Consider the following 24,698-nt stretch of genomic DNA (forward strand, 5'->3'; position numbering starts at 1 on the left):
TATACCGCGATATCCTTCCTTTTTTCCTCTCTTTTTTCACGAACGTGAGAATTAATTGGCAATCCCGTTTGTGCGCGGTGAATCGAAGATGCACTCGAGCCGCAGCTTCGCGAACAGGTTTTCTTTTAAAGCACGAGCTAGGTCGACGGCTTCTGTAACGCGATCCCTCCACCGCGTAACCTATCGTCTAGCCCACCGCTGGTGGTTCTCAATTTCACGGCAGAAAACGTGGCCGGCTTTCTCAAAAATCACGGTTTCTCGCCTCATCGTCTTCGCTTTGTTCCCACTACCGCTACTACTTGTTTTATTGCATTTCAGCAATGTGTCTGCCCGATGTGCCCACTCGCACTCACCTTCCGATATTATGTCTGCCATTCTTCCCGAAAATCAATTTATGATAGTGATATTTACAAACGTCTGCGAGTCTCGGAATCTCTCGTAAAGCGTAAAACTGCCTGGCGCTAAATGGCTGTTAAACATGAAAGTTGGAAACAGCTACAAGGCTGGTTCTTGGTCCGAAACTGTCTCTGTGACAATCCCTGAGTGATCTCCGCAGTTATAATTTGTTTTTCGATGAATTAATAGCCCCGGAAAATCGCATAAAATTGTAAATTTGCATAAACGTTTGCAGCCTATTAATAGCTGATAGTAGCTTCTAACTCTGCTAAGAACCGTCCAGTTCTCGGCCACTGAAAAGAGAAATTCAGCGTTTGAATCGGCAATCTCGAACGAGTTAAAAATCGTATTAGATCTCGCGAAAAGTTTCTTTCGTTTTATAAGGAAATAGTGGACGCACATTTTCCGTTTTACATTATTTTATCGTATGGTCCATTTCGTTCTATCAAGATAAAAATCACAATGTTTGACGGATTAGGCTTCGTGTTTCTACAAAGATGCGTCGTTGTAAAAGACGTGTCTGTAAAAGAAAGACGACGGCCTAATAAATATCCTAAAGCTTCTCCGAAAATCATTATACCTCCTAATTATTAATGGTACTGATCTGATGATGATTATACTCATCTCGCGCCTCCTATTTAAGGAGCCAATTACCATACCGATGCGTTGGAAATATTTTCCTCTGCGTATCTGTAGCCAGCTGCAGCCGGTCTCTGACGAAACGAACCACGTGATTTCTATCAATACGCCTTCTATCTCCGGTCCAGTTTTCGTAAAAGTTTCACCAGGTAGCTGGTTGACGCGCGACCGCGACCGGTCGCGTCATATATGGCTGTGTTCTTGAAACGCGAACGATCGTGCCACTTTTACGGTGTTCTCCGGCGTGTGCAGCGTGTACACGCGCCGCGTTCCTCGCCAGCTCTCGCCGCTTTTCCTTCCAGCGTGTTCCTTCCTTACACGCTAATTCCCTTGATTAATTGGCCAACAACACGGAAATAATCGGCGAGGCCCGTTACCGACCTTCGCAACAGCTTTTTCTTCCTCGCAGCGAACATAACCCGTTAATCCATCGAGATTACGCAACGCGTGTCCAAGAAAAATTTGCACAACGTCGATGTTCCCTCGCGAGGAACACCAGCCGCCGCTCGCTTCTCTTCAGTTGGAAAACGACTATGATTCTTCGTGGCAATCCTTCTCTTGTCGCGTTAAAAGCGCGTGAACTGCATTCAGACATTTTCTCCGGAGAAGAAAAATCTGTTGGTCCCGAAACAGACGTGGCGTTTCAGGGGTAACACGGCATCTTCAACCTGACAGCGACTACGTGGCTTTGTATTTTCGGAATTTTGAAAAATGTTTTCGTACTGCATTTTACGGTCTTCTGTCTCGCGAGTTGCAAGTTAAGCAACCTCTCGTATCGTATTGCGACGTGGGTGTTCGGAATATTTTTTGGAGAAATTCTAGCTGCAGAAATCGTAACTTTCTTTCCGTGTTCCTGCTCGTACATTATATTTGTATAATTTATGTTACGAAAATGATCCGTAACAGAGAATTCTAGTATTTTTGCGCTCGAGCGTGCCGCGTTTCCGGGCGATGCATGGCTTCAACTATACGATTGTTCACTTTATTGCTCAAGCAGGACACAGTTTATCAAAACCGTTTGTACGTCTTGCAAGCGTGACGAATCACCTTAACGCGAGCTTACGATCAGCGGTCTTTATCTTGGACAGTATTTCTGCTTGCGCGAAGCAGATATTACAGCAACACATAGTACGTTTACTTACCGTTGTCACACGGGTCGTGAAGATTCAACCCTTGATTCGTATGTTTAAGCTAAGTTAATTATTAAGTCGTAATCGTAGGTGAGTTATAGAACTTAGAGTCAAGTTACTTGGAATTAGAGCGTTTCATTCGTTCGCTGCGGAGCCGAAGTCGCATGGTGAAACTTTTACAATTTACCTTGCAATTTTGAAATAAAAATGAAACGAATTTAACTTCTTTCTCCTCGATTGTGTCGATAAAAATACAAATAAAAAATCTGCAATCTAACCAGCATAGCACCGACAGCAAATCTGGTTCGATACGACGATGAATTTCACTAACATCGCTTATCTTAAAGTTGACACATTACAATAATCAACCTGTGGAATCTCTAAGATCCTCCTGAACATAGATTTAATAACTTTTCTGTGTTAATTCTCAATTGTATACCTTACCTTATTTTCCTGATTGTTGTTTCTTATTTCGTTTTATTATCTTATTACTTTATCTATCTTTCACTATCTTCCCTGCATCGTATTTTCTTTTTCGCCAAAATGATCTTCCTTTGCCGCTGATAATAAGCGAATTAAAGAAACAAATGAATAATACGTCCGCTAGAGATTTCACTGACATCGCCTTTCCTAAAGTTAACACATTACAATAATCTTAGACTCAGCTAGAACCAAACATACGGTAATTATTTATTATTCATGTTATAGTATCACGCCAGAATAATTTGCTTATAATTCTCAATAAAAATTGATTATAAATTACTTTCAAATAAAAAAAAAATTACAATAATCAACCTGTGGAATCTCTAAGATCCCCCTGAACATAGATTTAATAACTTTTCTGTGTTAATTCTCATTTGTATACCTTACCTTATTTTCCTGATTGTTGTTTCTTATTTCGTTTTATTATCTTATTACTTTATCTATCTTTCACTATCTTCCCTGCATCGTATTTTCTTTTTCGCCAAAATGGTCTTCCTTTGCCGCGAAACTGATAATAAGCGAATTAAAGAAACAAATGAATAATACGTTCGCTAAAGATTTCACTGACATCGCCTTTCCTAAAGTTAACACATTACAATAATCTTAGACTCAGCTAGAACCAAACATACGGTAATTATTTATTATTCATGTTATAGTATCACGCCAGAATAATTTGCTTATAATTCTCAATGAAAATTGATTATAAATTACTTTCAAATAAAAAAAAAAAAATTACAATAATCAACCTGTGGAATCTCTAAGATCCCCCTGAACATAGATTTAATAACTTTTCTGTGTTAATTCTCATTTGTATACCTTACCTTATCTTCCTGATTGTTGTTTCTTATTTCGTTTTATTATCTTATTACTTTATCTATCTTTCACCATCTTCCCTGCATCGTATTTTCTTTTTCGCCAAAATGATCTTCCTTTGCCGCGAAACTGATAATAAGCGAATTAAAGGGACAAATGAATAATAAAGATTGTTAAAGATTTCTATCAGGTTGGCAACTAAGTGATTGCGGATTTTGTCAATACCACCTAATGACAAAATCCGCAATCATTTAGTTACCAACCCAATACAAGCGTTCGAATACTTTCGCGTGTCTTTGTATAACTCGAGCTATCGAAGTCGAGGGTTAGACTCGCGCGTGCTTTGTCTTACGACATCGAGCCCTGAAAATTCTACGAGGATCGCGAGATATATCAGATCGCGGTTACTCATAGTAGATGGAACGATCCTGGAGCGATTGCGCGGATGTCACGTACCGCTTTGCATTCATCCCGAACGTTTTCTATCCGACTGCAAGAGCAATAAGCGCATTCTTGTCCGCGAGGCTCGCGTGCATCGCGAGATAAACTGCAGATGAACATAACCGCGTGGAAATTGCACGGTTGTCTCGTAATATCTGACCGTTAGTCTCGTGCCACGACACATGATTTTCATCGCGATTACGCCTCGCACTGGGCGTGGCTGAAAATCGCTACGATTGAGAAACCTGCCCGTTCGATTGACCCTGTTACGTTGCGAGTTGTTGTGCCGGCAAACGAATTGTACAATTTCCCAGCACGTAGGAACCTTTAAAGTATTTACGTTGATTAGCATAGTTCTGTTCTTGGCTATCAGAAAATTTCTCGAAATTTAAACGCACAAGGTTTCGCGTACAACGTGGATGCAAATGGGTTTTCTGATCAACTACACCAGGGTGGAGTGGATTGTGGAAAATGCTAAACCGTTGAACGCGTAGGAGTTTCTATGCCACAAGTCCGTAAATTTGAAGTATATTGCAATACATTGAGCGATATCTTATGCTAAGATCTAAAGGTAAACTAAAGGTAAACGAAGTGTACAATTTCTCAGCACGTAGGAACCTTTAAAGTATTTACGTTGATTAGTATAGTTCTGTTTTTGGCTATCAGAAAATTTCTCGAAATTTAAACGCACAAGGTTTCGCGTACAACGTGGATGCAAATGGGTTTTCTGATCAACTACACCAGGGTGGAGTGGATTGTGGAAAATGCTAAACCGTTGAACGCGTAGGAGTTTCTATGCCACAAGTCCGTAAATTTGAAGTATATTGCAATACATTGAGCGATATCTTATGCTAAGATCTAAAGGTAAACTAAAGGTAAACGAAGTGTACAATTTCTCAGCACGTAGGAACCTTTAAAGTACGTTGATTAGTATAGTTCTGTTTTTGGCTATCAGAAAATTTCTCGAAATTTAAACGCACAAGGTTTCGCGTACAACGTGGATGCAAATGGGTTTTCTGATCAACTACACCAGGTTGGAGTGGATTGTGGAAAATGCTAAACCGTTGAACGCGTAGGAGTTTCTATGCCACAAGTCCGTAAATTTGAAGTATATTACAATACATCACGCGATATCCTATGCTAAGATCTACGTTCACGTACATATAACTTGTTATCTACGCTTTACATTACTTCGAATTACTTCATCCTAATTGAACGATAATTTACATATCGTGTAAAAGCGGCACCATGTAGAATACGACGTTGAGTAATCAGTTTCGTAATTTAGCTATCTTATCAAATAAGCGAACGTGCATGATGCGAATACAGATTAGCGGCAGCAAAATAGCTGAATGAATCTGCGGTGTTCACTGTAGCGCTAAACGGAAGAAAATTATCCCGTCAGGCAGTCCCAACGTTTATATCGAAAAATCAGGAAATCGTCGCCTGTAGCATTGCCAAAATAAAGAACGATTCGATCAACCACAAGCATTTCCACGTGTTTCCCTCTGTTCTTTCGCTACGATCTGTTGGCGCGATTTAAAGAGATCCGCCACGAGGTAACTGGATTCACCGGCGGAAAATGGACGAGAGTGGATTAACGGTGTGCCACGATAGCTCTCCTTTGGCTATGGATCGACAAATCGATCAATGGAAACGATAGTAGTCAGCAGCCAGCAATAGCTATCCAGATACCTGTGCATGATAACGTCTGCGTGTCATTGACTGCTATTTTCTTTTTTCTTTTTTTTTTTGGAAAGATTTACGTGGTTCAGTTAGGAAGTCGAAAGCCACCTTTTTATTTCGACGATCACCGAGCCCCGCTGTGTAAACTAATTTTACACATAGATTCACTTGCTATTTTCATCGATAGATTTACGTTAGTTAGAAAATCGGATAGCCAGCCGTTGGTTTGACGATAACCGAGCCTGTAAATTAATTCTATGGAAAGACCTTCGTTAGCTATTTTTGTGGATAGATCTATCAGTTATTTTTATGGATACGTCTACGTTGGTTAGAAAATCGGAAACCACCCTCCGGCTTCAGTTTGACGATCACTGGACTCTGCTGTGTAATCTAACACCAGAGGCTCGTTACTTGGCTAGACTTTCCCTCGCTGGAGGTACATCGTGTTACACACTCGGACTTAGAGTGAATCTGGTAAGCGTGCGTATTATCGTGTCCAAGACTCGGGGTGTTGAGTGGAGAAAATACGTACACGGACAACGTATCCTCTTTCTTGGTCGTTAAAAAAAGGTTATAGGTTGATGCACGAGATTTGGGTGGTTTTCAGCTCATCGAGGTAGGTGTTCCCGAACTAACGCCCTTCTCTTCTTCTTTTTTATTTCGCTACTCAAATTTCGCCTTGGTGACTCATCGCCGGATCTGTAATATTTTTTTAATTATTTCAATAGTATTCAGAATTTTATTTGAACGAAATATTTAGAATTAATTTAAATGTAATAAAGTAGACGCCCTTCAGCGTCTGTCTCTTTGAAGCTATTGGAATTTTCTCCTACGCCGCTACATGCTATTTCATAATAGCATTATTACCCCCTGGCACTTGGAATTTTATTTCAATTTCGTTTTTAGCGCTTTTAAGTGTTTTATTTGAAATTTACTTTAACTAAAAAATAAGACAATTTAAATAAATAAAGGAAGGAAGAAATTCACTTAACACTAGAACTATCGATAGTTAATACGAAGCTATTTCTTATAAAACCAGTCAAAATGGTCTTTAAAAAATACGTAATAATAGAATATTTGTATATTTATTGATTTATTACTTTTTTACAGAAGCAATTCCATGTTATGTAGTACAGTTTTGGTATTTTTAATGCATCCGGGACTATGATCCCTAAACGAGGGTTGACACATTTATAAAATTGTAGAACCAGTCAGATACGCAGTGAAAATTTGAAAAACGCGTGGGAAGTTGTACAAAACGAGGAAACTGGTTAATTGGGGCTCGATAAACAGATTGCAGGACCCTTTTAAACTTTGACAAGTACCATTTTGACTGGTATTGGTGTAAGTAGCCTCGATACAAAATTATTTTCAGTTTGAACACATGAAAAGCAAAATAAAATTCATTATATTATCCTTTTAGTTATCGTTGCGAAAGTCATTACATCATTGCGGGAGAAAGATATAACATGAAGTAGGAATTTTAAAATAAAATTGTAAAACCAGTGAATTTGACTGGTATGGTAGTTCTAGTGTTAAATACCAGTTTTATTCTCTAATTTTTAAGTGTATGACATATCTTGAAACAATTTCCAGGATGCGATCCTGCTTTTCTTTCGCACGTTTCACAAAAACAAGGTGGGACTCGACGAAGGAGCTGCTGAGATAGAAACCGACGTCGAGTCGCGCTCGACATCAGAGTGCAAAGGGTCGAATAGTCTTTCGAAGGAAGCTACCGATAATTCTAAATCTCGTTGTTCGCCTCGTCCATCGAATCCATTTAATTCTCAATATTCGTCGTCGTTTGGATATCCGTACGGAGGATGGAACTTTAAAAACTCCGTGAAATTCCCGCAGAGAAATATTCCGAGTAGAGTGTTTCTTGGATCACTCGGGAAACCAAGCTACAAAATGGAAGCAGAAGCTGGTCTGCGTCGTGGTACCTGAATTACATACGTCGTTGCAAATTGTCCGTGTTGTCCAGTCGTAGCCGGACGATTCCGTGAGTTGCCAACGGGAACGCGGAAACTCGCGTCGCGGACGGACTAATCGCGTTAGAGATAATTCAATTATCCTTCGTACCGTACACTTATGAACGTGCCGCGAATTAAGCCGTTCTTTCCTGCCTCGTTTCACGGAGAATCGAAAGATCTGAAGTGTTTTGCCGGTATACCGAGCTTCGACCGTAATCACTGGCTCGAGAAGCTTTTGTCTCTCGGACCGGTGTAGCCGCGTGGATGCACTCGTCGTACAAGTGCATTCCCTTCCCTTTCCAACTCAAGCCACCGTCCTTTGTTGCCGAATTCTCCGCGTGTCTCATCGTCGAACCGCGTCCTTTAACTCTCTTCTATCAGCATGGAAATTCTTCCATCACAGAGATCCTTCGGCTGTCCACAAATCTCAACAATGTTTGATAGTCGTTAGGGCAGAGGCGGAGTTTCTCAAATTCACGGATAAGTGGAATTGAAATTTTTATAGAACGTCGATGAAAATGCTGATAAGTCGATGAAATTCGTAGTTTGCCAGAAGCTGGTTAAAAGTTGTATCTAGTCGATGAAATCTGAATTGGTTTGCAAGGATGCTGGAAAATTGCGCGACGCGGTTCCCTCGGTTCTAACCTAAATTCCTTACGTTTTCGCTAGCAGAGAAAGCTTCCGTGTTCGAGCGGAATACGCCGCGTGTTTTTACTCCCCTTTGACTGGCACGAGCACACAGCGCATTGCTACGTGGAACGTACAGCGTAGCAGGGCTGCTTTCAGGCCGTAATTCCATTTTGGTCTGGCTGTGGTGATCAACCGAGGCGCGCTCGTCTCTAGTTTGGCCGACGATCCACGCCGCTTGTTATATAGCTTCGTTCTGCTATCCTTTTAACGGGCCGCGCGTTATTTTTGGGGGTTGATGTAAACCGGCTGCGTGGCCGATGATGGCATCGTTTTTCTGCAAACCGCAACGACGGTGTTAGAGTCATCGTTAAAAGCCGCATCCTCATCCAGAGGATAACCGGGGTCTTTTTGTTGCCTGCTTGTTGCACCATGTTTCGCACGATCGCCAACAAATATTCGTTGTACAAGCGCAGAAACGTTTTGTTCGAAGGAACTGATCGAGATAATAAAACGAAATAATCGGAGTAACGTTTGGTTTCTGTTCGGCTTCCGACAATCGTTCCTTTACGAGGAACAAATTGTTGATACGCAAGCGCGTTGCGAAATAGTCGACGAACTGTACAAATTTGTTTTCGTCGCCATATGTTACCTCGATTTCTACTTTTCTTTCATCCTTATCTCGCTGAACGGCGGTGGAAGCAATTTTTGTTACCGATAAAAGAAACGATAGGAGATACGAGGAAGATTGGGCAACAGCCAGCTACTTTCTCGGCGAACATGGGATACAACGAGTAGAAACTTTTTCAACAAACATGAAGAAACCTTGGCCAACAACCAGCAGCGGTTTCGAGAAACATGCAGCGATATCGCACAGCAACCAGCATCTTTTTCAATACACACGGACGAACCTTGGGTAACAACCAGCAGCGGTTTCAAGGAACACGGAACGATAGCAACCAGCATCTGTTGCAGGAAGAAGCCTCGGACAACGAGCGGTAACTCACTCGAGAAACACGGAGAAACGCCAACCAACAAACAGCAGCACGAAGAAACAGCGGAGGAGAATCGGCGACATCTTCCAGCAACGTGAAATGTAAAAGAATTTGGTCGTTGTTGCTTGGGCGAGGAGCGAGGACGGTGCTTTGGTATACCAGTGAGGTCATCGTCTGAACAGTGGATAAAAGAGGAGAAGAGTCGGCCGGATGTTTGACTAAGGTAGAACGACGGGTATATAATGCGGTTCGCGTGGAGAAACTGATGACTCACGGGCGACAGCGTGCCACAAACGATCGGTGGCGTCGAAAAGAAGTTTTTTTAGCAAGCCTGTTTTTCCAAGGAGCAGCTTGTGCCTCGAAAAAGTTGACTTTAGATACTTGTTTGCTTCGTTCGATGCTCGCTTGTAGATTAGACTGCTGGCTGCTCGTGTAAGTACACGATACAACGAGATGCCTATGGCGTATCGCGTCTGCTATCTCGCCAGTAAGCGGTTTTGGTATTCTGGTTGAGTGGTTATTTCGATACTTAGTATCCGGGTGTTTGATGGGCTATCGGGCTATTGAATTTGAGTCCGTTTGATCGTGCTTTGGTAGAATGCAAGTACAGCTGGCGGAGGCTATATACGGCTGTGTGTTAGGTAGTAAATTCAAGAGTTGAGACGCAAGATGCAATCGAGATTGATGCAGCTGTAGGCTAACGTAGAATGCGTGTCTTATATGTATGAGCCTGTGAGAAACCTAACCGATCAAGTTCACCTTTTTCTTTCTTTTTTTTTTCCCCAGTGATTTTTTTTTATCGATGAATACGATATATGAAGATTGTACATGTACGACGACCACAACGACCACGACATATAAGATGCTGTAATTATTTTGAACAATTTAGTAGAAGTAGCTTGAATAGCAGGTTCGTAGAACCTGTCTTTAAGATGATACGTTATGCAACAATTTTTTAAATGTGCCACAGAGAAAGAAGCAATTTCAAGTTGACATCACACGACTCGAACGTCATCGTATGACATCACTTGCACGATGTCTAAAGTGACCATTTTTAATACTCGAAGCATGTAACGTTCGACGCCTGATCGGTCTCATAACTCCATTACCATATATTGTCGAGAGTACGTAAATTCTCGATTCTTAAGTACCTGACCTCTGGTCAGGTCTTCGAGTACCAAAGTACTTATATTCGTTTGAAGATTCCAAGCTTCTCGTATTTGAACGATTAAATGCTTGAACAGTGAATGTTTACTACGGAATTGGAACTGTAGGAACAAGCTTCTGCCTCTTTTATAGTTTCCTGCTGCACTCCTAAAAGCATTCGATCCTCCATAAACATACCAACTACGCTTAAGTGCCTTAGATGCATATTTCAGAGAAACTGTAACTCGCTTGACCCATTTAATATTCAACTATTCTAATGTCTAGTATCCAATTCTAATAATTCTAATAGCTTTAATATCCAAGTTTTATGGTCATATCCAGATTACTACCGTTTAGATGGGAATATTTATCATAAATATCCCCGGAATTCTTCTTTTTTTCTGTCATTCCTATCTCCTTAGGAAGTCGTAAACTACAAACTAGCTTTTCTTGAGTCGTCTGAATCGTCTTAAGTCGACGATATAGTCGTCGAAGTGTAGTGCAGGATAATCGGGAGATTGCAAGGCGAAAGACATTCTCGTGGTGACGCAACAATGTTGCATTCCAGCCAACGCCGCGGTTGTATCGAAAGAGACGCGAGACGAGCCATTTTTGGTCGTCTGATCCCCCGCGAATCATTCTTAAATTATGCCATTCGCGATGAATAATTGATCAACGAAGACAGAAGATCGTAATTAGAGTTGATAAGATCGTATGGATCTGCATGTGGTCGAAAGCGACCAGCGAACAAGTTAGAGCCAGTGTCTACTTTCGATGAATTAGACGGATGACTCATTGGCAGATTCATGAAGTGGCGAGTCTGAGCTTGCACAAGAAAACAATCGCAGACGACATTCTTCCCCGAGGACTAAGCTTATTCGTTCGATTCTGATGCTCGTTGTTTCAGTCATCGATATTTTAAGAACTATTGAAATGAATTGAACTGGTATAGATAGAGATACTCGCCCATCTTTTATATTTGCAGCGGATGAATCATCCGTCGATGTTCGTTGAATATGTAAAAGCATAAAGTCGCCTTAACACTTTGACTGCCACGTTGGTCATTAGTGACCGGAAGTCTTGAACTACTTACAATTGTAAAAATTGTATAAAAATTCACAGTTAGGGCATTTTGAATATAAATAGAAGATACTTTGAAATAAAAAGTGAACGATTAAACATTTTTATTAGAACATCAATAAAAAAAAAATGAGAACAAATCTTGCATCTAACGGTGCACTGTGTTTGCATCCATATCTTCGAGGGCTGATCTACGAATATTATTATAAACACACCTTAGAAAATAATCGTAAATGCTGCTTTATAATCGTATAATCGAAGTTAGAAGTGTGAACATACCTTACTATTATACAGGGTGTTTGGTAACTGGTGGTACAAGCAGAAATGGGGCGATTCTACGCGAAAAAAGAAGTCGAAAATATAGAATAAAAATTTTTCGTTTGAGGCTTCGTTTTCGAGAAAATCGACATTGAATCTTCGCTCGGTACGCGTGCGGTACGTTTTAACGGATCTCACTGTAGATCGTTGTCTCGATGGAAAAATTAAAAAAAATTTTTATTCTATATTTTCGACTTCTCTTTTCGCGTAGAATCACCCCTTTCCATTTGTACTACCAGTTACCAACCACCCTGTACATTTGCACGCGTCTCAGCACTCTTTATCTCACCATCTTCTATACCACACTACGAACGTACCAGTTGCATTCATCTGTTTTTCGAGACGCTGTGCACACGCATACTTCCACACACTCATACTCACATACGTGTGTCACTACGTGTGTGTGTAGCACACAAAATTACACATCTCAATAATTTATTAAAGTTTATTTACATCGTTTTACTTCCACATCCAATTACGAAATAATAGTCGGTGACATGGGATAAATTCTCAGCAAAATTGCCGGTCGACGATGTGTTAAATAAAACGAATTATTTAATACCAAAACTACCAGAGTAATCGAAATGATCGAGTCGTGGCTTTTTATAGAAATTTTATGGATTTGCAGCGGTGCATTTTTTTGCTTATTGTATGTTTGCTGCTCAATCGATGACCCTTCATGGCCCCGCGTCAATTCCACTGTCAGATACGAGTAATTATCATAGTAGCGAACTCGTGAATAGAATTGTGTAAGTTGATAGTTGGTAATGTGTGTCTTTCAGGCAAAAGGAAATTGGATGAGTTTAGTTGAGTTTGGTTTCGGGTCAGTTACTCCATCAAAGTCAAAGTTAAAGCGTCTACCAATGACGCCAGATCGTCGTCACCCACCCACCCACCCACCCAATGCTCTCCAAGTGGCGTCGAGAGATGGAAAATTTTTAAGGAAAAAGTATTCGGTCGCGTAGCCAGCCCACGCAGCTTTGATCCACCAGTCAACGCTGAAATAGAAAATGGAAAAGAGGAAACCGAGAAGAGATACGAGGAATAGACGATGTACATGAAGTGTACGATCTACGTCATCGGATTATCGTGGATCGCGGCACACGCCATAACGGTTGCTCTATTAATAGGTAGACGCACGGTCTATTACTCTTGATTAAGTCTATTAGCAGGCCAACGGTATTATGCGATAACGCACTCCACGTAACCGACTCACGCACGCTTTTATTATTACGCCAGTAAATGTTGTAATCGCGCGTTGCACTTTACGCCTGGCCGCTGAATTTTTATCCGGCGCGTGTCCAGCAAACGCGTTATCGGCTCGCGTGACCGGTTTGCACGAATTCGCGTCCAGCCACGCACACTCTACTCACAGTGGAAACGTTTTCGACTACTTTCACCGAGCGTTCGATCGCCGAAAAATTGTGCGCCGTGCGTTGCTCTTCTCGGATTTGCTCGAATATCCCGCCGATGTATAAAACGCCTATGTAACGCGGCCGAGTTCACCAGCCAGATTACTATTTCGCGTGACCACTTTGCATAAACTTGAATCACGATTCGCCAGCCTAACATATTCGATCCGCTTATCTACGACGAAATTTCGTTGTCCATCGTCTAAATATCCGAAAGCGCAACCGACTCGCGATCGAAGTAAAAACTAGCGAAAAGCACCACGTTACACAAGTTCGTGCGATCTGATCGTGTGTATAGGGTACGGTTTCACTTGAACAAAGTTTTACCTATTAATATAAGTTTGACGACCGATCAACACTGTGTCACGACTCGTTATCGAAGTGTTTCTAGAGACGGTGAAAAGTAGAGAGCGGCGTACGTTCCTTTCGTGACTGACACGTTCACCACGAATGGTCAAGCAGCCAGCACGGTACCTGCTTTTACGTTATGCGCACATTGCGAATCTTTATGCATCTACGGGAAGTTTAAAGCGTAAGATTAAACGCTTTCTGCTTAAAAGTAAAGCGAAACGGAGTAAAGTGCTTATTATAGTAACTGATCGTATCTGTACAAATGTAATGTTTGCGAGTTGAATTAAAAATCGCGAATTTGTAACAGACAAAATCAGAAGACCTAAGGAAGGTATTCGTCACGCGTTGTTGTTATTCGCAAGTATTAGATTGTCCGGAAAGTTTCATCGTTTTATAAAGGAATAATAGACGCAGAACGTTTTTTGTTTTATATTAGTTTATTGAATTATGCACGAACATAATGACAGAAATAGAACGAAATGGATCATACTTAATTCAATAAAATAATATAAAACAGAAATTGTTGTTCATCACCTTAACACGTATTCGTGTGACGCTTATTTGACTACTCGCGGAGGATCGTCGTAGGTATTTGAAAAGATATTCCACAGGAAGTAATAAAACTATTGAATTGCTATAAAAGTAATACGAGAATGGTTTATTAAGAAAATTATTTAGAACGTAAAACTTTAAAGCATTCTATACAAAGCTGAGGTTGGTCGGGACAATTTGGACAATAAGTTGTTATTTTCTTCAAATTCTCTCGTGCCTTTGTTCGGTCCATTCGACGTCTTTCGTCTGCATGACACAGTTTGCACGCGCGTCTAGTGCTTCTTCAGAAATCATTTTTCTATCAGTTATGCTAACTCCGTCGAAGACAAGGATTTTTTGTATTTTCAGACAATTTTGCAACTAATAATTCTCTAATATTCGCATCCTTCCTCGTTGCAATTTTATAAACCGTCGGATCGTTTACAACGAAATTTCCAGAAGCAGTTGAACGCCAAGTGTTCGATGCCATTTGATTCCTTTTCTAATTGTGGTGGCATAAAAAGCCATCAAATTTATACCACACTCGTGGCCCGAAGAAGATTTCATTGAAAACACGCGCGGCAGTCAACGTGTTAAACTCTTCGGACAAGGCTCCTGATACAAGGCTCTGCTATCGTATAAAACGATATTCCACTCGAATATACTGCACACGAATTCTTCTATGAAACTGTTCTATGAGAATTATTCGTCGGCATATTATAAACGAAAATCGAATCCATACGGTGAACGTGTTAAGCCACGTAACCAGAACGGATCCTGAAAAATCATCTTACCTTTACGACACAAAAGGATTACTATTATGGAGCCGCGTAAATCGTGGAACGAACAGCAGAAGAAGGAAGAGGGACGAGTTTCGATGGAGAATCACTGACGAGCCATAAAGGGACGACAAATGAGGAGGGACATCGGCCGGTAGTCCAGGATAATCCGTAGAGATGGAAGAGACGAGAACTTGTACGAAGGCTTGGTCCCCTCCTCGCCTATTGGACGCGAGTCTCCTGTCCCTCGCAGACTTTTAACACCGTGTAAAAAGAGAGAGATAGAGAGAGAGGGAGAGGGAATTTTCTCTGTAGTCCGACCAGCCGGAAAGGTCGCTTACGCTTTACATTCTTGATGCCCCGTTGAATTTTAATGCTCCACATTCGAAGGCTTCCTAGAAGCTGACGTTGCTGCGGCTGAGCGACGAAAATGCGGTTGGCTTGACGAATGAGGAGCTGGAATTCCTATTGTCGGATAGGATGAGCTTTTAAACGCGCGACCACGCCACTCCAAACACTATGCAGCCTGTGTTTCGTGGGTTAATCGCACTTCGGGGAAAGTGGAAGACCATTAACGCTTCTGTTTCCAGAAAGAAAAAAAAAGGACTTGTCCCCTAGGGAGATTATGTCGGAGTATGTTTAATTTAGGAATGTCAAAATTATGCAAAGTGCACCGTAGTTCCAACCACTCGATCGATATTTTATCTTTTTTCTTTACTTTCCTCACCGCTCGCATCTTCCCGCGTTCGCACTTTGCTATACGTTCGATGAAGTTCGTCGAATTTCTTTCTCCTATGAGATAAACGGCATTTTACGTTTATTATTTCTTGGAGCGGCGTGTTGGAGCGTCATATAACGCCAGATCTCGGATTTTCCACCGATAGACTGAGCGAAACTGTTCGATATGTAATACGAGAGTCGGAAAGTTCCAAGTCTCTGAAGCGGAGCCAGATATGCGTATGATGCTACAATTTGTCCGATTTTTGAAATCACTCGCGACCGATGCAAGATTCCTCGATTAATTTCGTTTGAAAGCACCGTCAGCATGGACTACAGTTCGTTTGTGTCTATCGGTGTACTAAATATGTAAATAATTGATCTCGCCACACGGTATTTAGGCAGCCGCTTCAAAGTGACTTAAATTAGACTAGTGATATCCAAACGCTTAATCTTGCGCAGCTGGATTGTTCCAATCGAATGTACTCGCACGAGCCGACCAATTCCACTGCATTGCGTCACTGCACGAATCGTTCGAAGTAAATTAACGTGACTCATCCTTATCAAAAACTTTCGCGTACGTTTTATCTCCAAACCCTGGGATTTCCACGACTATGACTAAACTGATTGCCAAGAAACTTACGTGTGTATTTATAGCGGTTCCATAGCGATTCCAGTTATTCGTGCACATAGTTATCCATAGTTATCTATAGACCAAGTTACACGCATTTCCGAGTCCATAGTTCACGTTGATTAATAGCTTCGGTATATGGCACACTGTAGGACTTAGTTCCTATAGCACGGACGAAAACCCTATATCTAGGCGATCGTTTCTAATAAAGTGGAATTTCTGAAGTACCGGCCGCGATATACCGTGGTTCGCGAAAATATTCCGACACCTGTAGAAACATTTCGTGTATACGCCTATTACGCACTTTATACGAGATCTTTTGAAATTTCGTCGGCATTTTAACGAGGCGCGACTGTCACGATTGTGTGTCGGTCACGAATCTGACGATGTTCATATATTAGGTCATCCCATAAGTTCGTGCCGACTTTTGTGTATACATTTTATGTGTCGATTTATAAACACACGGCGATAAGGGACCAATGTACTTGAGCTTAGCTGATGGAGAACAAGCTAGAGCGGATTTTCGTGGGTATAAGATCGTAATATAGCGAACACAGTGACTTCTAACAGTAAAAAATCATGAGTGAAATGCGTATCCATTTTCGACATCTGTGTTATATGAATTTCGGAAGGGAAGTTCTGTAACAATTGCCACGAAAACCATATGTGCTGTTTACGGAGAAAATGCGCTTTCATCTCGCACCTGTAGGAAGTGGTTCCAACGTTTTAGAGCTGGGAATTTCTGTTTAGAAGACGAGGAACGCTCCGGGCATCCTCCTCGGACAGACGAAGATAGAATTCGGGATCTTGTTGAAAAATCACGAAGTTTGACAGTTCGAGAGATGTGAAATGTTCTGAAAATACCTAAGACAACGATTCATAGGTGTTTAAAAAAAATAACATATGTAACCGCTCGAAAAACGGCACGAACTTATGGGATGACCTAATAGAAGCTATTGGTATGCGAATATTTGTCGTCAAACGGCGATATATTTATCTTTAAATCTATTGGGTTGGCAACTAAGTGGTTGCGGATTTTGTCAATGCCACCTAATGACAAAATCCGCAATCTCTTAGTTGCCAAGCCAATATTACAAAGTTAAATATTAGCTTTACGTGCACGTTATTCCATCGTTTTACGAAAAATCGATAGAACGACTACGACGATAGGAAGGCTATCGTAATATCGAATAAAAAGAATTTTCGTCTTCTTTTTTTAGGTCAAATACTCGAGGTACGTGGACACGAATTTAATTATACGGCAGACAAGGAAGAAGCTTCGAAGATGAGGTAATCGATTCTTTTGCAACACGCATTATCTTCTGTTTTCTCGTGGCCTTCTTCGAAGCTCGTTCAACGCCTAAGAGGACGAGGTCTTTAGAAAATACCGCTTTTGAGTAAACGCACTCTTTGAGAGTGCCGTTTCACCAATCTTCGCCTTTGCAAAATCAATCTTCGCGACTATTTTACATTTTGCAGCCACGGTTTTAATTAATCTGCGCATTTCTACAGCTGGATTTTCCGATATTTAGCTGTCGTACCGTGGTCTCGTGCATTCGATATATTTCGCAAATGACAATAAAATTTTCTCCTGAATTTTCCAACCGATTAACACTGGAACCACCGATAGTTAACATGAAGCTATTTCTACCAAAACCAGTGAAAATGACTGGTCTTTAAAAATAATGGAATATTTTTATACTTATTGATTTATTACTTTCTTACAGAAGCAAATCCATCTGGGATCCCTAAACGATGGTTGACACATTTATAAAATTGTAGAACCAGTCATTTTGACTGCTGTGATATTTCTAATGTCGGCATCTAGCAATCTAGCGATCGATCCGGAATTTTCCTGATAACCGATATCGTCGTATCGAATGATACGCAGTGAAAATTTGAAAAACGTGTGGGAAGTTGTACAAAACGAGGAAACTGGTTAATTGGGGTTCGATAAACAGATTGCAGGACCCTTTTACTCTTTGACAAGTACCAGTCATTTTGACTGTTATTGGTATAAGTAGCCTCGATACAAAATTTTTTTCAGTTTGAACACATAAAAAGCAAAATAAAATTCGTTATACTATTCTTTTAATTTAAAATTATTTTAAAATAAAATTTTAAAATTTTTTAAATATTTTAACATAAAATTGCAAAAACCAGCGAATTTGACCGGTGTGGTAGTTCTAGTGTTAACGTTGAAAGTGATGAATGTTGAAAATTGATCAACGTTCAAAGCTCAGACGTTTACCTTGAAAAATTCCCAATATGCACGATCTCTGTATACCATAAGCAAATAGGCGAATAAATAATATCCATGGTGCACGACGCATGGAAGCTTTCGTAGAACAATTAGCAACAGGGTTGAGTTGCAAACGGTTCGGATGAGAAAAAGTCGCGGTTGCAGATGTCGAAGCGTACAGGCTGCGCCCGGATTCAGCCGTTCTTTGTTGCAAGTTTTGCTGCTGAATGCTCGCATCTGCTCGAAACGCTTGTTAAAAGTTCACGCTAATGACTATTCGTCGACGCTAATTCGTGCAACGCGCGTGACCCGAATGAACGTTTGCCTCGGGCGCTTTTCGTTTTTCACCTTCGATATAGCCATCTTTTTATTTTATCGGACTGCTAATTTCAGAGAAATTCGCGATAATACCAAGTAGTTAAGTACATTTTTATCTGATGTTTCACGAGAGTCGGCATTTGTCGTTGCAAACGCTGTTTTCATGGAGCCATTGGATCGAACCAACGCAGATAAAATCCCTCCTCTCGATATTTCATCGCGTTGGAAGTTCGTTTGTCTTGTATCGTGTGAATTTTCAAACCGGCGCGATTATGGTCCACGATAAGGATGAAATATGTCTCTGATTGAGGGACGATCGGAAGAAATAACAGGTAATAGCGTGCCTCTGAGTCATTGCATCCTCGGTTTTTCAAGTAACGTTTCCAAGCTTTCAAGTATTCGAGCAGCAGGACCGTGCTTTTTTCAGCTGCGAGACTCGTAATGATATCAGATTTCGAACGACGAGACGCAGATCTTATGGAAATTTCTACAGCATTTTCTTCCTTTACTTTTACTGTAAATTTACTGGCGTCTCTTTCTACAAGAAACCTACATTGACCCACTGTAAAAGGATCTTTTCTTGTTCGTAAGAAGATAAGGAAATTACAGTTTAGAAGATAAAGTAATTGCGGTTAATCGCTATGTACATATTTTTGAGTCTGATAAGAGGAACAGGAACTGCTAACTGGTACAAAGAAATTGCTTATTAGCCACGCGATAATGTGATATCAAAGCAAAGTGTTACAGAATAAGAAATAGGGAAGCAGTACTTGAAAGCATAGATATAGAGGAGGATTTTATAGAAGAGAGAGAAATACAAAAAAAAATGTATGTGAATTTTTAAGAATTTTCAATCAAACTGCACTCTCTTTCTCTTGGCGTAATAATCGAAGCGAATCGATACCGATTCGCTATGAAAGTCACATTGCTCATCGACGAACGAACGAGAGAGGCGAAAGGGGACAAAAAGGAATATGCAAAAGAAGGATGAAAAAAGCAGCAAGTGTTAATTGACTGTGCAGGCTGAAGCCAGAGGGACTGGCAATCTCGTCGTTTCCTCCGGCTGATGCAACTGGTCGCCGAGAAAGCCGAGTTAACACGTAACACATGTCTCGCTGTGCTGGCCTGGACTCGGGCCTGGCCGGTTTTTCTTTTTTGCCACTGTGACCTGTATTAAAGCGAGCTAAAGCCATGGAAAACGGACTTCTTCGTTCCATCAAAAAATCAAACACGAACTACACTGCTACGTTCTTTCCAATTTAATCTACTCGCCTTCTTCCAAGTACAGATATTTTGTTACTTTGCAAACATAGATAATTTTGAAGCGAGTATCCTCGTGTACAAAGAACAGGCTTATCATCCCTAAATTCGTTTCTATTTGCTAAATTTTTAGGGGTCTGCATCGTCATCGTAATTTCGAAATACCGAATTTTGTAAAGAAATGTTTCTTAAAGCTTCTACAGTTAATTGGCTTGAAAAATTCTACGATATGTTTCACGCAGATTCTATATTTTACTGATCGAAGAGAAATTGTTCATTTTAAGAGATGCAGCCAAGATGGTTACGCGATATTTCAGCGGAAAAGCTTTTGCATGTAGCGCGTAACGTCGCCGTTGTGTGAAAGCTTTCCTTCGAAAAACGCCGAGATAAAATCAACAGCTACGTTAATATCGCCTCGAACTAGCTCGTCTTTCCATTTTCTATTCGCTTGTTAAACAAATTCTAAACTTTGTCTTACACTTAAACTTCGTTTTACACGCCACTCGTAATCCTCGCGCTTCTGCCTGCGTTTCAACCACCGATCTCTCTTTTCCCTCTACAATTTCCATATCGTCATCCAGGGTCAGTAACGTTGCACTCTGTTAGCTGGAAATAAAAGCAGCTGTCGAAACTTCTTGCTTCTATTACACACACAGGAGCTTTGTACTTCGAAGTTTTCCATCTCGATCGAACGATAATTAAGCTGACCGGTAATTACGTTAATTACGCGGTACTAGCGCAGACTGACCACGGTATTTTCAAGGGAGCACGACGTTCAGCCAGTGAACAACGTTGATAATGATAGCGGCAGGGAGCTACAACGACGACCGAAATTAATAGGATTCAATCGGCCGCCGACTGTGCAATTATGAGCCATTATGGGTTTGAACACCACCCTATAGAAACTAAACGTCGGTGTGTTTGATATCACGCTGGGATATCCGCCTCTCTCTCTGCAGCAATCTAACCTGATTTATTTCGTATTTCGGTCTATGATGATTCTAAAGGGGATAGTCCAAGTTTGAACGAGGATCGCGGTCCAACGTTGGTTAATTAGAAATTATTGCGACAATGAAGAGGACGCAGCGTGTATCGGTGAGGTACAGTGTTACAGAGATTGTAAACGTGACGAGAGAGGTGCACGATGCGTGTGGTCGAGCCGTGCAACGTACATGTTGAACGAGATTGATGGAACTCGTGCAATACTAGCTAATTACGTGAGTGTATCGATAGGACTAGATCGTCGGATTATCGAGCAACCGCCATGAATTTTCAGCATCGGTGTGTATAAATCGAATCAGAGGGGATAATGTCTTCTTCTATTCGCGTTCATTTTGTATTCTTCCGTTCCTCGGTAAATTACGTACTTTGGCTCGCAGACAATAATATCGTATCGAAGCGTACTGAATCCGAATCGTTGTATCTTCTTCGATGTAAACTGGCATTATGCGCAACGTTTTACGAATAACGTCTTTGCAATTACGTATAAGCGATATTCGATTCGTAATCATCGAACCGGACAGACTATCTGCTCTTCAGAACAGACGCCACGTCTTCGAGATCGTTGTATTAACACTTTGACTGCCACGTTGGGTCATATATGACCCGTCACGATTTCTCCTGTGACGCCACGGTGGTCATTGGTGACGGGAGCTCTTCAACTTCTTACGATTGTAAAAATTGAATGGAAATTGACAGTCAGGGCATTTTGAATATAACCGATAAATAAAAGATACTTTGAAATAAAAAGTCCCCTTTGAACGATTAAACATTTTTATTAGAACATCAATAAAAAGGAAATGAGAACAAATCTTGCATCTAACGGTGCACTGTGTTTGCATCCACATCTTCGAGGGCTGATCTACGAATATTATTCTAAACACACCTTAGAAAATAATCGTAAATGCTGCATTATAATCGTATAATCGAAGTTAGAAGTGTGCACATACCTTACTATTATATATAGAACGAGCAAATACTGTTTACTAATATCTTCTACACGTTTCGACGATATATTCTGCGCGTTTTGCTTACGACGAAACAACGAATGCGAATGGTTTGTCGAAATAAACGAAGCCTTGTTATAATACGCCGCTATCAACTGTTACCAAGGCGCCACGGTGGCCACCCGTGACCGCCAATAAGATACACGGTAGATTGAGGAAGAATGTTGTCTTGCAATGTCAATTTATTATTATCTTGCCATTATATGCTTTGAATAATAAAAATACTCCCGTGGTGTCCTGAGCGAAACGTGTGATTTCCGCGTGGCAGTCAAAGTGTTAATACCCATAAAGGCTTCTTTTACTCTGCTTTTTTATATTTTTCCGATATAGAAGGCGTAGCTCGTATTTTATATATAAGCACCCTTTAACACATTGACTGCCACGACACCCATATTCGGGTGACAGCAAAGTTTCCGGTAGGGCCGTATTCGGTTATTTCGCTTATTTGATTACTTGCGAAGGATCGTCGTAGGTATTTGAAAAGATATTCTAGAGGAAATAATAAAACTATTGAATTTGTTATACAAGTAATACGAAAGTGGTTTATTAAAAAAATTATTCACTCGCATTACTAAAATATCGATGGAAGTACCTAGCAGAGAACGCTTGGTCTGACGGTGATTTCAGTGAAAACACGCGTGGCAGACAACGTGTTAAATGTCACATAGACCGCACTACTCTGATTATGACTCGTGGCAATTGCAATAGCAAAATTTCTGATTCACGTACGTTGTTTCACTCGCTTCATGTTATTACGATTTGTCTCTACCTGGATACGGCCACTTACCTTTATGCAGTTTCATATCCTCGTGGACACGACCGAACAAACGAGACCTGGAATTTATTCTACTCGTTAAATAGCAATGAGCAAGAATGAGCATTTTATTAGGATGCGCGGAAAGTTTCTTCCGTTTTATGAGAAAATAATAGAAGCATGACGTTTTCTGTTGTATATTATTTTGTCGAAATACGTAGGATCCATTTTATTCTGTTAAGATAAACACCACGAGATTTCACAGACCTGATGTCACGTTTGTATGAAGCTGCACGGTTGTAAAGACACGTTTGCGAAAGAAAGACACTTTTCGGACAAACCTTCCTAAAATCAGCTCTCGACGTTCTCTTTATTCTAACACTTTGAACCGTCACTTTGTTGTATTCATACAATAAATGGACTATATCCAAAGTTCAATTCTTTATCTTATTCGTGAAACGTTCGAACTGTGACGCGAGATCACCGATGATGTGTCAATTTCGCGATTTCTTGTGTCTCCTACGTGACACAAGGATTTGTCACGTAAATTGTACGTAAATTTATCACGTCCGTAAATTGTAGCCTAATTTCGACCTGCTAATCGATTGGAAACAGTAATTATCTAGTTTCACTGGTACGAAGACGACGTTGGAAAGAAATATTTGCCGCGACATTCGCAAGAACGCGAAGGAATTGTTGGAAAGTCGTAGATTAAGTTAATATCTTGCACATTTTCCATATCTTCGCGTATCCTCCGAATTCTGTACATTTTGTTACTCTGAAATTGCCCATAAACGCGTAGCATAAAAATGAAAGCCAATGAATTTCCTAATACGATCCACAAACGACACTTGCCTTTCGTCATCGACTTTCCTCTACCCGTGACACGTCTACACGTCAGTCAGGTCCGACGTTGGATGGAACACAGGGCACGAAGGTTCGCCGTATTGTGATAACGACGCTTAAACGATGCCGCGTAAACTTGCTTGAATGGGTACCATTGTGCTCGTCCTACGTCGACCATCATTCTTTCAGCCAGTTTTATGTTTTACGTCGGTTGCATGGGTTATGTTTATGGGAACGCCGTCTGGTCGCGTCTATCCGCCGTCAGCATTTAACCTTTCCGATCAGTTTTTCTCTCAGCTTTTTATTGCGATACTCTTCCCACCTTGTCCGTCTCCTTCAACCTTTCTCTCGATCGTCTTTCGTTCGATACTTATTGCCAGCCCTTTATCTCTCTTGTTTCCCGCTGGTTTTTTTTTTCTCTTCTCTTTTATCACTTCTGCACGACCGCCTCTGGCTGTAAGCTGCGTCCTCGTGTTCCGCAGAAATCGTCGTAAATAGCTGCCTTCTCTTCGTGGTTAGTCGCTGTTCCAATCTTCGGAGGCCATTGAAAATTTCTCAAAAAGGATTCGACACTTTGACACACTTTCTTCTCTCGAACGATTCGCTGTGAGCTTAATCGGCCGTCTTTAATTCTTCTCTCGATCGTATCGGCACTTGACCGATGAAGAAGCGACATGACTATGCATAGATTTAGTCGGCAGTGTTTAAAAGAAATAGAAATCCTGCGACATTGTAAAGTTTCCAACGTTTAAGAAAAATGTTTACTTCAATGCGACAATTGTTTTAATCAATTGTTTTAATTGTTTGATCAATGTTTTAATTGGAAACGTAGTATGTGTCAATGAAATTTTTCTACTTGCATTGGTCAGTTTGTTTAAAAAGTCATTGGCAATTTGAAAGGAGGTGCTCGAAAGTCACGAGGTGAATTATTTTTCAATTATCTTTTCAAAAGGACGACAGGCACTTCGAGGTAAAAATTTTCAATAATAATGTTAAAATAACTCCGCTGTAATTTCCATTTAATTGCCAACGAGCAGACAGAGAGCACAGACGAAATACTTTAGAACGTTTAATTAATCGATGAATCATTAGAGGAACGTCTCTCCAACGTTCCATTCCGCAGA

At 40.8% G+C, this 24,698-nt stretch overlaps 1 protein-coding gene across 4 annotated transcripts in view; it reads left to right on the top strand.

The window, feature by feature from the left end:
- The window catches only part of LOC117205324 (dystroglycan-like), a 110,513-nt gene that overhangs the window by 29,545 nt on the left and 56,270 nt on the right, over nucleotides 1-24,698 (top strand). For 2 of the 4 annotated variants that reach the window (XM_033443613.1, XM_033443618.1), the window contains exon 2: nucleotides 17,369-17,382. The exons of 1 other annotated variant lie outside the window; for it this stretch is intronic. The gene's annotated coding sequence lies outside the window, so the exon portion shown is untranslated. Of the gene's footprint in view, nucleotides 1-17,368; nucleotides 17,383-17,419; nucleotides 17,439-24,698 lie in introns of those variants that run through there. One more of the 4 variants, XM_033443614.1, reaches the window with a different exon arrangement.

The sequence above is a fragment of the Bombus bifarius genome, unplaced genomic scaffold (genome assembly GCF_011952205.1).
Source record: "Bombus bifarius isolate JDL3187 unplaced genomic scaffold, Bbif_JDL3187 scf7180000007990, whole genome shotgun sequence".
In the NCBI taxonomy this organism is placed as follows: domain Eukaryota; kingdom Metazoa; phylum Arthropoda; class Insecta; order Hymenoptera; family Apidae; genus Bombus; species Bombus bifarius.